The sequence below is a fragment of the Rousettus aegyptiacus genome, unplaced genomic scaffold, assembly GCF_014176215.1.
Source record: "Rousettus aegyptiacus isolate mRouAeg1 unplaced genomic scaffold, mRouAeg1.p scaffold_m13_p_15, whole genome shotgun sequence".
Taxonomy (NCBI): domain Eukaryota; kingdom Metazoa; phylum Chordata; class Mammalia; order Chiroptera; family Pteropodidae; genus Rousettus; species Rousettus aegyptiacus.
The window spans coordinates 12,685,633-12,698,733 of NW_023416290.1; the positions used below are offsets into that span (position 1 = coordinate 12,685,633).

General features: G+C 38.0%; 1 pseudogene; it reads left to right on the top strand.

Annotated features, from left to right (window-relative positions):
* Positions 1 to 315: 315 nt before the first annotated feature.
* On the top strand, positions 316 to 431 carry LOC118612121 (annotated as a pseudogene).
* Positions 432 to 13,101: the final 12,670 nt, after the last annotated feature.

Below are 13,101 nucleotides of genomic sequence, written 5' to 3' on the forward strand. Positions count from 1 at the left end.
CCTGCTAATTTGAAATTTTTACTTTGTGCGCGTCAGGGGGTGGGTAGTGGTTTTCAAATAACCTTCCAAATAACAAAGGAGAAACTGGAGTTTGCGTTTTGGAAAAGCTAGCACTTCGAATCAATAACTGCATCTAACATCAGCAGCTGTGATTAGAAACAATCTCCTGCCAAGATGTCCAGTGGCACCAACGAAGGGCAAAGAGAAGCAAAGGCACACATGAGAAAGCCAAAGCCTCCGGCAGCAGGGAAAAGGAGTCCGGCGTTGATGGAAAAAATGAACTTACTACATCATGATCTTTAAAAATAGGGAATAGTCTACGGCCATGCCACCCTGAACAAGCCTGATCCCATCTGATCTCGGAAGCTAAGCAGGGTCGGGCCTGGTTAATACTTGGATGGGAGACCACATAGGAAGAGGTGCTGTAGACGTTAAAATATAAATATAGAAAATAAGGGATTGTACACTGACAAAGTCCTTGCAATCTGTGAGGTCAATCAAGGGTTGCCTTGCTAAACAAACAAACAAATAAATAGAAATAGGGAATACTAGTTATTCATGCAAATGCAATTGCCAGCAGGATTAGGGGACTGTACAAAATTGCTTTATGACCTAATGGTACACATGATTCAATACATGAATATTACAGGGTCTTCTACTGGGGGCTCTTGGGGAGGGGTCATCATATTTTGGGACATCTATTGAGAAAATGGCTTCTACTAGCTTTTAGAAAATATGTTGTTTCCTTATGCTCTTTTGAACAATATTTTTATTCAACGTTTTTATAAAAGTCATGTGTTGGAGAAAATCTAGAGCTTACAGAAAAGAATAAAGAAACCAAACATAATCTCGCAATCCAGAGATAATCTTTGTTAATATAATATTTCACCTTTTTTTTACACGTGTAGGTGTGTGCATATATATTATAATGTAAAAATGTTTGTTTTTAAAACTGTATTTTAATATAGATGTAATTGATGCTTATTGTAGGAAATTCAGAAAATATGGGGGCAATTTCAAAAGAAAAATCACTAATAATTCTACTATCTATATATTTGGGTATCTTGGTCCAGATTATTTTTTTCTTTATAAATATATGTGCTAATACTCTACCTCCTATTTTAACTTACATTTTTTATGCAAGGTCACATCATAGACATCTGATTGCGTCATCCACTATGTTTCTGTAACATGTCTCGTAATGGCTGAATAACATCCCACTGAATAGCTGTACCATCATTTAGCCAACATATTGTAGGATAGTTGAGTTATATGACTGACCATTTCCCGCCACATTTTTAATAAAAAATTATTTTTTTAATTGAGGGCTGTGTGTGTGATTGGCAGGAGTAGTATGTGATAGGATAACTAACCAGTCTGCAACTAGAAAACCAAGAGATCCATTATGGGGCTTGCATGTAACTCAGCATCAACAACACTAAACCTGCCTAGCTGCCATCGACTGACTTGTTAACTGACTTGTTAACTTGTTCTAACTTGTTAGAACTTACCAAAAGAAGTCTGACGAAAGAGCCGTTTTCAGCCAGAGCAGCCAACCTTGACCCAAAGAGAAAGGTCTGTATTAGATCCCCTCTCCTACAACAGCACTTATTCAACAAATTACCAAAGACAATAGGAAGAATCCTTGGCATTTTATAACCAAACAGCATTTTACAAATGTCCATATGCAGACTTGTACTGATCATTGGAATTAAGTGCTACTTACAGTAAGTTTATAAAATAGCTTTCTGTTTCCAAGTTCTGTAAGTGGAAAAATAAATAGATGTAAGTGTGACTTTCATAAGACGACAGAGGAAATTACAAGCAAAACAAAGTGGAAATCCTTACTTTTTCCCTCACTTCTGCATTTAGGGAAGAATTAAAACGAAAAGCAGGAAATCCACGTTAGGAATGTTTTCTAGAATAAGACGTATTCTATTATGTACATCTGAAGCTACTCACTCTTATAGAGTTTAGACTTTTCTAAAGCATCTAGATGGTCAAAGCATCAAACTTAACCATTAATTTAATCAAGTCTATTAAAACATTGGTTCATTTTAAACATATCTTCGAACTGGTCATAGTGATGATTAGATAAAACCCAAAAGAAAGAGGATGTGTGCATGTTTATATTAGCGTACAATACATAACTTGTATTTGATTGCATTTTTCCATTAAGCCGTTTAATATTTTTAATTAATTAAATCTAACAGTATTATTAAATGGTCCTAAGTTGTTGATTTGCTAAAGTCCCAGTGGTAAGGATTACTCTGTGGATATGTGTTGCATGTACGTGTATAGTAAAATTGCTCTTTTCATTTTAAATGCACATATCGCTTCATGTTTGGAAAAAAAGTGTTGCTCAATCTATAATGTTGCTGCAAAGAATCATCTCTCCATTCCAAAACCCAATGAACAGACAAACCCCAGGCTCTTCTCCACAGAAACCCTGATGGGCAATATTGCTAACACCGACCATCCAACTAAACCAAATGACCAGTAAACAAGTTTAGAAAATATCAGATGCCTTTTCTTTGATAAAAATGATTGGCAAATTCAATCAAAATCATTGAAGTAGGGTCCTCAAATATGCAACGCTCTAAAAGTCTTCAAAGTGTTTTACAGGACAGAGACAATTTTGCTTTAAAGGCGTAATATGCAGTGTGAGAGAAAAATGTAAAAGCACTCTCACAGAAAGTACTCAACTAAAAATAAGCAGCAGAGATTTAGTCATGTGGAAGTGTTTCTACCTTACAAATCTCTAAGGGTTTGAATAAGAAAGCTTAGAATAATAGGCATGTGTAGTACAGTGAGAGAGAACAGCCCTTTAGTCAAACAGTGTGTGGTTGGGTTAGGGTGTGTCCAGCCAGTCATTATTCCCTTCCTCTCTTAGAGAAACAGAATTCTTGAGTTACAAAGAAGAATAAAGAAAGCTAGATATATTTTTGTGTGGTGCTGAAATTGCAAATTATTCTGTGTTCTTAATATATAAAAGTATGGTGTTGCTAATGGTGCATGGGCTTTGAAATGACATGAGCTGGTTTTAAATCCCAGCATATCAGCTGTGTGACCAGGGGCTAGCAACAGAATTTCACCTTCCATCCTTGTAAAATAGAGATAATAATCCTTGCCTACCTCTTAGGGCAGGTAGAAGCAGTGAATGATTCACTGAGGGGTGAAAAACAGCTTAACATAGTACTAAGCACTTACTAGATAGTCAGTAAATATTAGTTTTGCTTCTTCCTTTTAAAAATAATCTGCTATAAATATTAACACTTGGGTATCTCTGTATATAATATACTTTAGGATTTGGGCATTTCTTAATTTTTAGTTTTATCAGACAAAATTAAAGGAATCCCTTAGCATTTATGTTTTCCTCATAGTTTTCCCTGTTTTATTTTACTTAATAGCATTTATCGTTACTTGATATATATTTGTTTGTTTGTTTTCTACTTTTTGCCATTAGAATATCAGCTATGAGAGGGCAGGAAATTTGTTCAATGCTGAATCTCCACCAGTGAGAAATATTTCCATCATGGGGTGGGCACTCTATATATTTGTTGAAATAAAGAATAAATGGCTTATAAATTTGCTTTATTTAAAGTTATTTCCAGCATTTCTTACTAAAAGAGTTGGAAAGAATACGCCAACTATTTGTAAATAAACATGTACACGAATAGGTAGCATAATAAATTGTTTTAGAGCTCCATGTGAGAGTAATAGTGCCTTGAATAAAATCAACATTTAATCAATATTTGTTAAGTATGTTAATATGAGCTTCTTATTCAACATATATATATATTCACACACACACACACACACACACACACACACACACACACATACACATATGGGTATGTCTTCTGATGGAAGAAAGGTATTGTTTCTTATTTTTGTACAGTGAAAATAGTGCTTTTTGTGGAAACAAAAGTACCATAACCATACATTTATAATTTACTATAACAAGTACTGTGGGAATTTTGTAAAAACAATCTGAGACTGAGTTGTCATTCGCTCATGTACAAACTCACAAATATAATGTCATGAATGTTTAGGTGTGTTATGTGCAAATATGCATACGTGCTTGTTAAGTAGATCCTGGCTACTTATTGAATAATTCATTAATATATTCACATATGTGTATATAAAACAAACTATAAAAACGTTTAGACATTGTGGACTGATTCTGTAAGTGTTGGGATAAATTGCATATGTCAAATGTTGCTGGATTGAATGCCGAAGTTTGATTAAAATGAAAGATAGACTATGTGAAATGAACTTAACAAAGTCTGTATGGCATGTTTTTGTTTACCAGCCTATTAATATACATATATTTTTGCCATAGATGAGAGCGAGAAAGAGAGAGAGAGAGGAATGAAAAAGTTTTCCATGGGTCTTTGGAAGACAAGGAATACTAGAAACACGGGTGCAAAGTTATGCTTGTAGAGATAACGTGGCTGCCCTTCCTCCCCCAAGCCCTCCACGCTGCAACCCCTGCCAGGCAGGAACTAGAGCCTTCTATAGAGCACCATTGCTGTAGTAGAGGTAACGCAATCTCAAAGTCGAGAAAACAGGCTGGATCTACACTGTGAGACTCTAAAAGGACCCCTAAGAGGAACACTGTGACAGCACTAAGTCAGAAGAAAAGACCCTACCCAGCAAACCGCCACGTCTAAGAGAAGCTCTGAAGCTGGCTGAGAAAACTATTTCTCTCCCCAAAGTCTTTCATTTATTTTATTTTTAAAAGATAATGCAGCACATTTGTGTAATTTCTTCCTGAAGCGCGACTCCTGACTAAGGGGGGCTCTCAGATGTCACACGTGCACCTCTCCATTCTCATCCCACCGGCTTCAGGGGAAACTCACGTTCCTCTCGTGAAATGCGCTTGAGGGGTTATCGTGAGCACTGGCAGTGGGAAGCAACATTGATGGATAATCCAGGCCTTCATGGGCAGGAATGCGCGTGTGCACGCGCACACACACACACACACACACACACACACACACACACACGCAAGCACATACACACACAGTCCAGGTTAAAATGGTCTCTGTAGCTCCCGTCCCACCTCATCTCACCCAGTCCCTTCATTCCCCAGAAGACAAGTCTGTGATTTTCCAGATTGGTGCATTCGTTACTTTCTCAGTCAGAAAACAGGAGAAAATCCAAGAAAATAATATTTAGCGTGCTGTGACACGGCCTCCCCTGCCTACACACGCACCCAGAACATACACGATTGTTTGCCCCATCTTACGACAAGATTCTGCCTGCGTCATGGTCTTTGGCTGGTGTTACGGCTCAGTACATTTGAAATCTAGAAGCTGAAGGGGAAAATGAAAGCTAGATGCTCAAAAGAGCCAGAAAGAATCGTCGCCTCTTCCTGGATCAGAGCTAAGGAGAATATTCACTTAAGGGATTTCCTCTCCCCATACCCGGGCTGTGAAAAGTGTCTCCAAAATGAAGAAGGAAAAGGTTAAAGAAACATGGAGGACCACAAAAGCATTTATAATTTACTTGGGAAATAAATCACCAAAGGGAGGCCCCATCCGCCGTTTGCTCTGAGGGCTCTGGGACCCCACGCCAGAAAACGGGCGGTGGCCCGTTCTGAGCTACCCTGAAATTAATAATCAGTCAGCCACTTTATGAAATATTATCTTTGTTAGCTTTACCACTCACAAAAATACACTTCCAATTTCTCACATCCACACACTACATCCATTAAAGCAATCTGGGAAATTAGTTTGAGATAAACTGTACAGCAATTTTATTCATAGCTTCCCTGTATCTCTCATCGTTAATCTGCACCGCAGCTCACTAAATAGTGCCTAATGTTTATTGCATTTAACTGAATGTATACGATTCTGAGGGTACGCCAGGGACCGATTATCATAATTATACATGTTTCTATGGAAACCCACAAGTCTATCAGTTTTGATTCATTATATTGTTATACCTTCTAGCACTTTCTAATTATTAGGTGCCCATAAAAAGTCTCAGTCTTGCTGTTACTATAGAAATGAGCTATAGACAGGCCTCAATTGTTAACCCTTAAAGGACTAGAATATATAGACTCAGACAGCTGAGAGCTATTCAGGTAACTGAGATAGCTAATAATTTCATTTGTTACTTAAATTCACAATTGGATGGTGGTTATTCATTTCTGAAAACATTTTGCTTGGACAACTCATGAATGGTTATCTCAGATTTTGTACAATTGTTCTGACTTTGAGGTTCCCTCTCCCTGATGGTACCCCTCAGGGATGATGAAAGACACACAAACTCTAAAGCAATACACACTGATTTAGGAGTGCAAAGCGCAAAATCAAAAGTCTTTCAGGACCAGTTTCTTATTTTATAGATAAAGAGACATTGGCTGGTATAAACATAAAATTATGTATTAAGTGATAAAACAGATAAATCAGAATGTAATAGCGAAAACTCAAATGCACTGAGAGTCTTTAAATCAAGCCTCTAAAATTGCTTCTCAGCAATATGGCCATTTAGGTATAATTTAATATTGCTACTTAAATTGCAATTTGTAATTTAATATTTTCATTTTACTTTTTCTCCTGTATTCGCTAACAGAATCCTGCGAAAATTGAAAGGGACGGAGCAGTTTCATTGTCTCTCTAACCCTCCCGCTATTATAGTTTTCAATTAGAAGTGCCTTTTAATTTAGATCAGGAAAGCTCTCCTAAAGTGACAGCTCGCCCTTCACACTGCATATCTATTTATTTCGGAAGTCAACACACCATTCAATAACCTGAGAACAGCCCTGATTGCTATGCTAATAGTATTCAGAAATATGTCTACACCCGATAGAAACAAGTAAACTAAGGCTAATTCATAAAGTGAATAATAAAAGGCAGAGGGAAGCCTTTCATACCTTTTACTACTTCAGCTGGAATCTTAAGCTTATAAATTTAATTTTTTCCCCTCCCTTAGGGAAATGAACACTATATGATAACCAAACTGAAATTAGATTTTACCTCATATTACAGCCTTGCCTATTTGACGCGGCTTGTTTTATTACATAAAGCTGCGGTGGGAAGCAGCGAAGACAATGACCGTGTATGTTAATGCCCGTGTGATCCAGGAGGTGCTCGCTTCAGCTGCAGCGTTACGTTCTTCAACTCAAAGCTAAGTGCATTTTGCTTCCCGAGGTGATGAGGGAGAGGGGAAAGCCGCAGAATTTCAAATGTATGCCCACGTTGAAAAGCAACAACACATGTTTAGGAAACCATTTTCTCCATAGCACAAGCCCAAACCACCCATGTCCAAAGCAGTTCCCGCCAATGAGGAATGAGTCAGACTGTACAAGCAACAAAAGATATGGACGTTCGCATGTTGAAGTTCAAACTCTTTTAAAATACAGAGAATCGATGAAAGCCTTTTGTTTCTAACTCTTACTTCGGCATTAGCACCAGAGAAAGGTAGATTTACCACTAAATAAAAAATTAAAAGTAGATTAAGAATAAATTAAATCAGATGGTTAAAATACTCCATTCATTAGTACAAGCATATATTATTGCATACGTGTATGTAGCCTGAAATTAATGTATTTAGTTTACATTAAAATTAGTCTTCTCCCTATAACCAGGTATGGGTTATCCAGAATAACTGAAACATATCTGCACATTTTTTTTCTACTTACCCATAGAAATTAAACTAACCTTTAATAACAGACATCTTATTTTGCATCTTGTTTATACTTTCATTCATTTGATTATCAGTCACCCCACCCAATTCACTAGCGCCTTCCAAAACTCTATAGAGCGTTTTCATACATGTTGAATTAAGCAAATATATATATACATATCAATAAAATTTAAGAAAACATGTAACTGTGAAGAAAATACATGAATATTTCTAAATGAGTCAAAGGACTATATAAGAATAATTACACCGTGGCCAAGATTTCATACGCTTGATTAATAAGCCTTAGAAACAACAATAAACGCTTCTGAAAGCAACTATAGTCTGGTGTGTGATTTTTTGAGAATACCTAAAGATCCCTGTTAAGTAAGTGAATTCTGGGGAGTGGGGGACAGGTGAGGTGGGGGTCAGATACCGAGGTCATGAGGGCGATTAGGCAAAGAAGGCAGAGAAAAAGTAAGTTGTTCAAGCAGCAGGCATATTACCACCTGGGATGTCATTTATTTCCTAGAGCTAGAATCCAGTTAGGTCCCTGCATAGTAAAATCATGAATTAATTATATTTCGCCCCTTCCCCAGTGAGCATAAAGTGCTCAAATTTTCTTTTTGGGTGATAAGGGGAAAGATGACTTGTAATTCATGGTTGGATGTTAAAATCCCAGAAGAGAGTGCCAATAAAAGCAGCTCCCAGTGACAAAAATCCAGAAGCTGTATCATCACCATCCATCAAACTGAAATGTTTTAGGATTCATATTTATTTGCACTACTTTGCCATTGAGGAAAATGTCTAGTCAACTAGAGAATGTAAATTCCTGGGTTTTGACGCTTAAAAGAAAGGTGAAAAGACATTAGTGTTTTGTGATTTCCTTCAGCACAGAACAGGTTCCTTCTGAGAAGGCTGGCCAGTGGGGAAGACAGGCTCACAGACCCGCACAGGGGACCTCGGGCATTGTTCCCAGCCCCAAGAGTCAGTGGCCCAGGACAGCACCTGCCGGGCCCTTGACGGAAGGGCTGGGCCGGTCTCCCCTCCTTGGAGAGTCAAGGGTGAAGTGAGAAGATAATGTTGCTCCTGTGGGTTTTTATTCAGGGACCCTTGGGCAGTGGATCTTATTCCAGTTTAATTATGAGAAATCAAAAAAGGAACTAGATGGCCGGCACCGAGATTAGAAAATAGCCAGTAAGTGTAACAGAGTGGGGCCTGATAAGAGAAAATGGATTCTGGTCCACCTGAAAAAAAAAAAAAAACCATATTCAGGGGAGAAAAGTGCAGGAAGAGAAAGAAGACAAGAAGAGACTCAGCTAAGCAGCTGTCACAAGCAAAAAGTATTCACGTACTTTATTCCTTCTGATCTCCTCTTTGCTGATTTTCTTCCATGTTCAGTTAACAGAGGAAAACATGTGCCTTTTAACTGTCCGTTGCTAGGCCTAGGCTAGAACTATGATTCTGGGCAAGACTGACTATAAAAATAAAGAAATAAAGGTGTCATTCCTGCAGTGGGTAAAATGCGATCACTGTACGAGAGGAGATCAAAGTATTTTAATGTGTTTATTTTTCTCAGGCCCTGTGTGTTATTTCAGTAAAATGCCATATTGCTTATGTTTGAGGAACACAAACAATGCAAACACTTTAGTTTCTCTTACGTTAGCATAGAAAGAAAGAATTCAGTTCTCTCTCTTCCTTTTTCTCTCTCTCTCTCCCCCCCCCACGCCCTCTCCCTCTCTCTCTCCTATTTGCTTTCCCTCTCTTTCTCTCTCTCTCTAGCTCTCTCTCTTCCACTCTCTCTTTTACTTTATCATTTGCATCATCAAAACACTCATTATTATTCACTCTGGAAAACAGTCATTTCAAGAGGCTAATCAGCAATGCTCACAATTTATGTTTCCTTTTAAATGCTACTTGGAGTTTAAAAATGAAAAATCACCAGCATCGACAAATGTTTGTTTGAGTCTCACTGTATGGCTAATAGAAGACGACTTTGAAGAGTCCGCCTATTGCATCTATGGGCACATGTGTTCCTCACCAATGAGTGGCTCACATTCTGCTTCAGGGACAGTGTACATATTCTAAGCCATTTTAATATACGAGGTGCTTACTAAAAATCAGCTTTGTGCCTTGAGTAAGGGCTGGGTACTTAGTGAAGGCTGGGACAATCAAGAACTTGAACCTGGACTACAAGGAAGGATAGGTTTAGCTCATGAAAGGGAGATGCAGAAATACATTTGATAAGTCTGGAAATTATGATCATCTGAAGTGGGTAGTTTATATAGATAAAAAAAAAGTAGGGCGACTAGAGAGCGTTGACTGGTTGGTTAAGGAGTTTGAGTTTTACTGTAATGTAATAGAAAGGCAATAACAATACCTTTGAATAGAAGATGCAGCTTGTGTTTTGAGGAAAAACTAAGTTGGAAATCACGTGCCAGATGACTAAAACGGCCAGTTAGGACTCTCATCTACTAGAGACAGGAATTTTATATTAGAGTGTTCATAGGGAGAGGAAAAAGAAATGAGCACTATGAGAGAGAAAAAGATGAATATATGAGGAGAGAAAGAGCTGGGGGGTGAGTTCGAGCAATGAAGTCGAAGTCGTGAAGGGACTAATTAATGATGCATTGGTGGAAATTGGTTTTTGGGGGATGAGAACTAGCTTGATTGTTGATGTATCATTGGAGGCTGTGATGAAGTTCAGCAGGCAGTAGGACTAAAGATCAGAAAGTTATCTTAAAAGAGAGGTCATTAATTTTTTCATATGGTCATGCATACAATTATCATTTTGTATTTCAAAAGAGCAAGTAGGTAAATGAGCATGAACAAATACGAAGAATTAAGCTGTACATGTGATATGATTTTGACATACAGAAATGAATAAAACCTACAAGAAGATGTGGAGAGATAAAAGTAAATACATAAAAATTGAATCTTACGATTCGCATCGATAGGCAAAGAAAGAAGTAAAATAAGAAAAGAGATAGAAAGAGTTACAAAACTGAAAAGAGAACAAAGACAATACGATGTCAAAAAGAGAGAAAAACAGATAAATAGCCTAAGGTGAGCATTGTATTTCCAGGGTGAAAGAAGTTTTAGTGATGTTGAACTTGTCTATTTGTGTGTAAGGGAAAACGGAGTTCATCTGAAGTCACAAGAGAAGACAGCAATGAGGGAGGACAGATTAAATGTTCAACCACAAGAAGCATTAGTTGATGTTCCCAGAAGCGAAGGCGGAGCAGGGAAAGTTGGGAGAATCCAGGAGAACTTTAGACCTAGAAGGCGAGGGTGAGATGGAGGGTGGGGGTGGGGGACGGGAGGCAGCGGGGGGGGGGGGGGGGGCGGGTAGGGAGGAGCAGGGAGGACGGGAGGCAAGGGTAGGCAGGCCCGGGGGGCGGGTCTCTTCTTCTAAAGAGGAGAGAAGAGAAAATAGGTGATAATCCCAGAGGTATTTTGAGGATGGAGACCACACACACACCCACACACACACACACACACACACACACACAAATATAAGTAGAGAAGAAGGACTACATGCCAGATGGTCTCAGACTGGGAAAAAAATGGGTGAGTAAGCCTGGTTTTAAAGAACCAATGGATAAGGCCAACAAGTAAAACTAATATTGAAGAGAGAAGGGTCAGAGATGTAGTACTGCTGATATGGACGAAAGTTACTTGGATTTTTATTGCCAAATCAAGTTTTCATCTGTAAATCTTGGAAGGCTACTGTGTAGAAACAGTGAGGCAAACAAATTGTCAGAAAAAGAAGAAAAGAAAGGGACCATCTTAAAACGCGATTTGATTAAAAATATAGTTCTTGAGCATTGATTACATGCCAGGCACCACATTAGTTATTAGTGGGAAATTTTTAATGGAATTCTAGGACTTGGAAACTTGAAAAAAAAATGAAAATAAAATTTGTGCTATTTTCTTAGAACTAAACATGAGCATCTTCTCACCAGGGTGACTCAAGATGACATGCAACTGACCTCAGATTATCCCTCCATTCTTTTTCATATTAGCTTATTGAAAGAACTCTGTATTTTCAGCAAAGAAAAAGAAAAAATTAAAAATCAAAGATTGAATAAACAAAGACGCTACTAATAATAATGCATTGTGCCACAAAAGTCAGAGAGAAACACTCTGGGCCCATTACTTCCTTCTCTCATCAATTACAATGGTTGTAGGTTTTCTTATGACCTGCAACAGAGCATTAGCAGGAAGCACACTGAATGTCCCACACCAGTTCACACATATTAAATGACCACTGTCTTCAGAATGATATCTATGTCATCTCATTTAATCTTCACATATTTACGAAGCAAGTATCATCTACATTTTACAGGTGAGAAAACTGAAGCTAAGAGACAGTAAGTAACTGCTCAAAGTGACTAAGTCAATAAATGAACCATCACAGGTCAAATATAGTCGCATCTTGTCTCGATTCTGTAATTTTCCCCTCTGCTAGTCACACTCAATCTTGGTTGCACAGCAGAATAATGCGGAGAAGTTTCACAACATATCAATACCTGAGCCTCGTCACCCACTGATTAAATCAGGATGTCTGCATACTGGACCATCTTCCTGGGTGAATCACCATGGAGAACTTCTCCTCCCTGTCAAGCTGCCATAATTCAGTCATCTTTCATCCCTCTGTTTTTCCCAGACTCCCTCAAAGTCAGTCTACTTTCATATTGCACTGGAAGCTAAGAGAAAAAGTTATGCCTTAGTGATTTTATATTTTCCTATTCCTGGTTTTCTCATCTGTAATTGTCCTTTTTAGCAGAGGGTTTGTGACTCTATGATTGGTATGTGTAACACATCTTTTCTAAAAAAATCTAAGTTGTGTTACACACGTATCCATTATACACATTCATTATTCTTAGAAAATTATTTATCAAGTATCTACAATTTTTCAAGCTTTATTTTCTAGGGCTTAGGGATATAGCAAGGAAGAAGTATCATAGGCTAATAAGAAGAGTCAGGATTTGAATTCAGCCTTTTACCTATAGGTTTAGCTCTCTTTTTACTCCTTACACTATAGGGTTGTCTAGAATTATACTTTATGTGAATATAAAGTACATTTCATTATGGATTGTGTATACGACTCCATCTGCCTCCAAACATTTTTCTACTGTTCTGTCTATTCTAATTCTCTTTCCAACATAAACCCTGAAATTACACGACTCTTTCTAAATAGACATCAAATATAAAAAGATGACTCTTCAGTAAGGATTATTATCACCTGCCAGTTACAGAACACCTGATTAAGAGGAGCTTAAGCAAATCAGTTCTTTCCTACCAAGAAATCTGAAGACAGGTGGCTATTAACATTGGTTCAGTGGTTCACAGATGTCAGAGTCGGTACCTCTGTAATTCTCACGAGCAGAGTGGCAAGATGGTGACAAGATGGATGCCGCAGGGCCATCACTCACGTCTACATTCAAGGCAGGATAGAAGAAA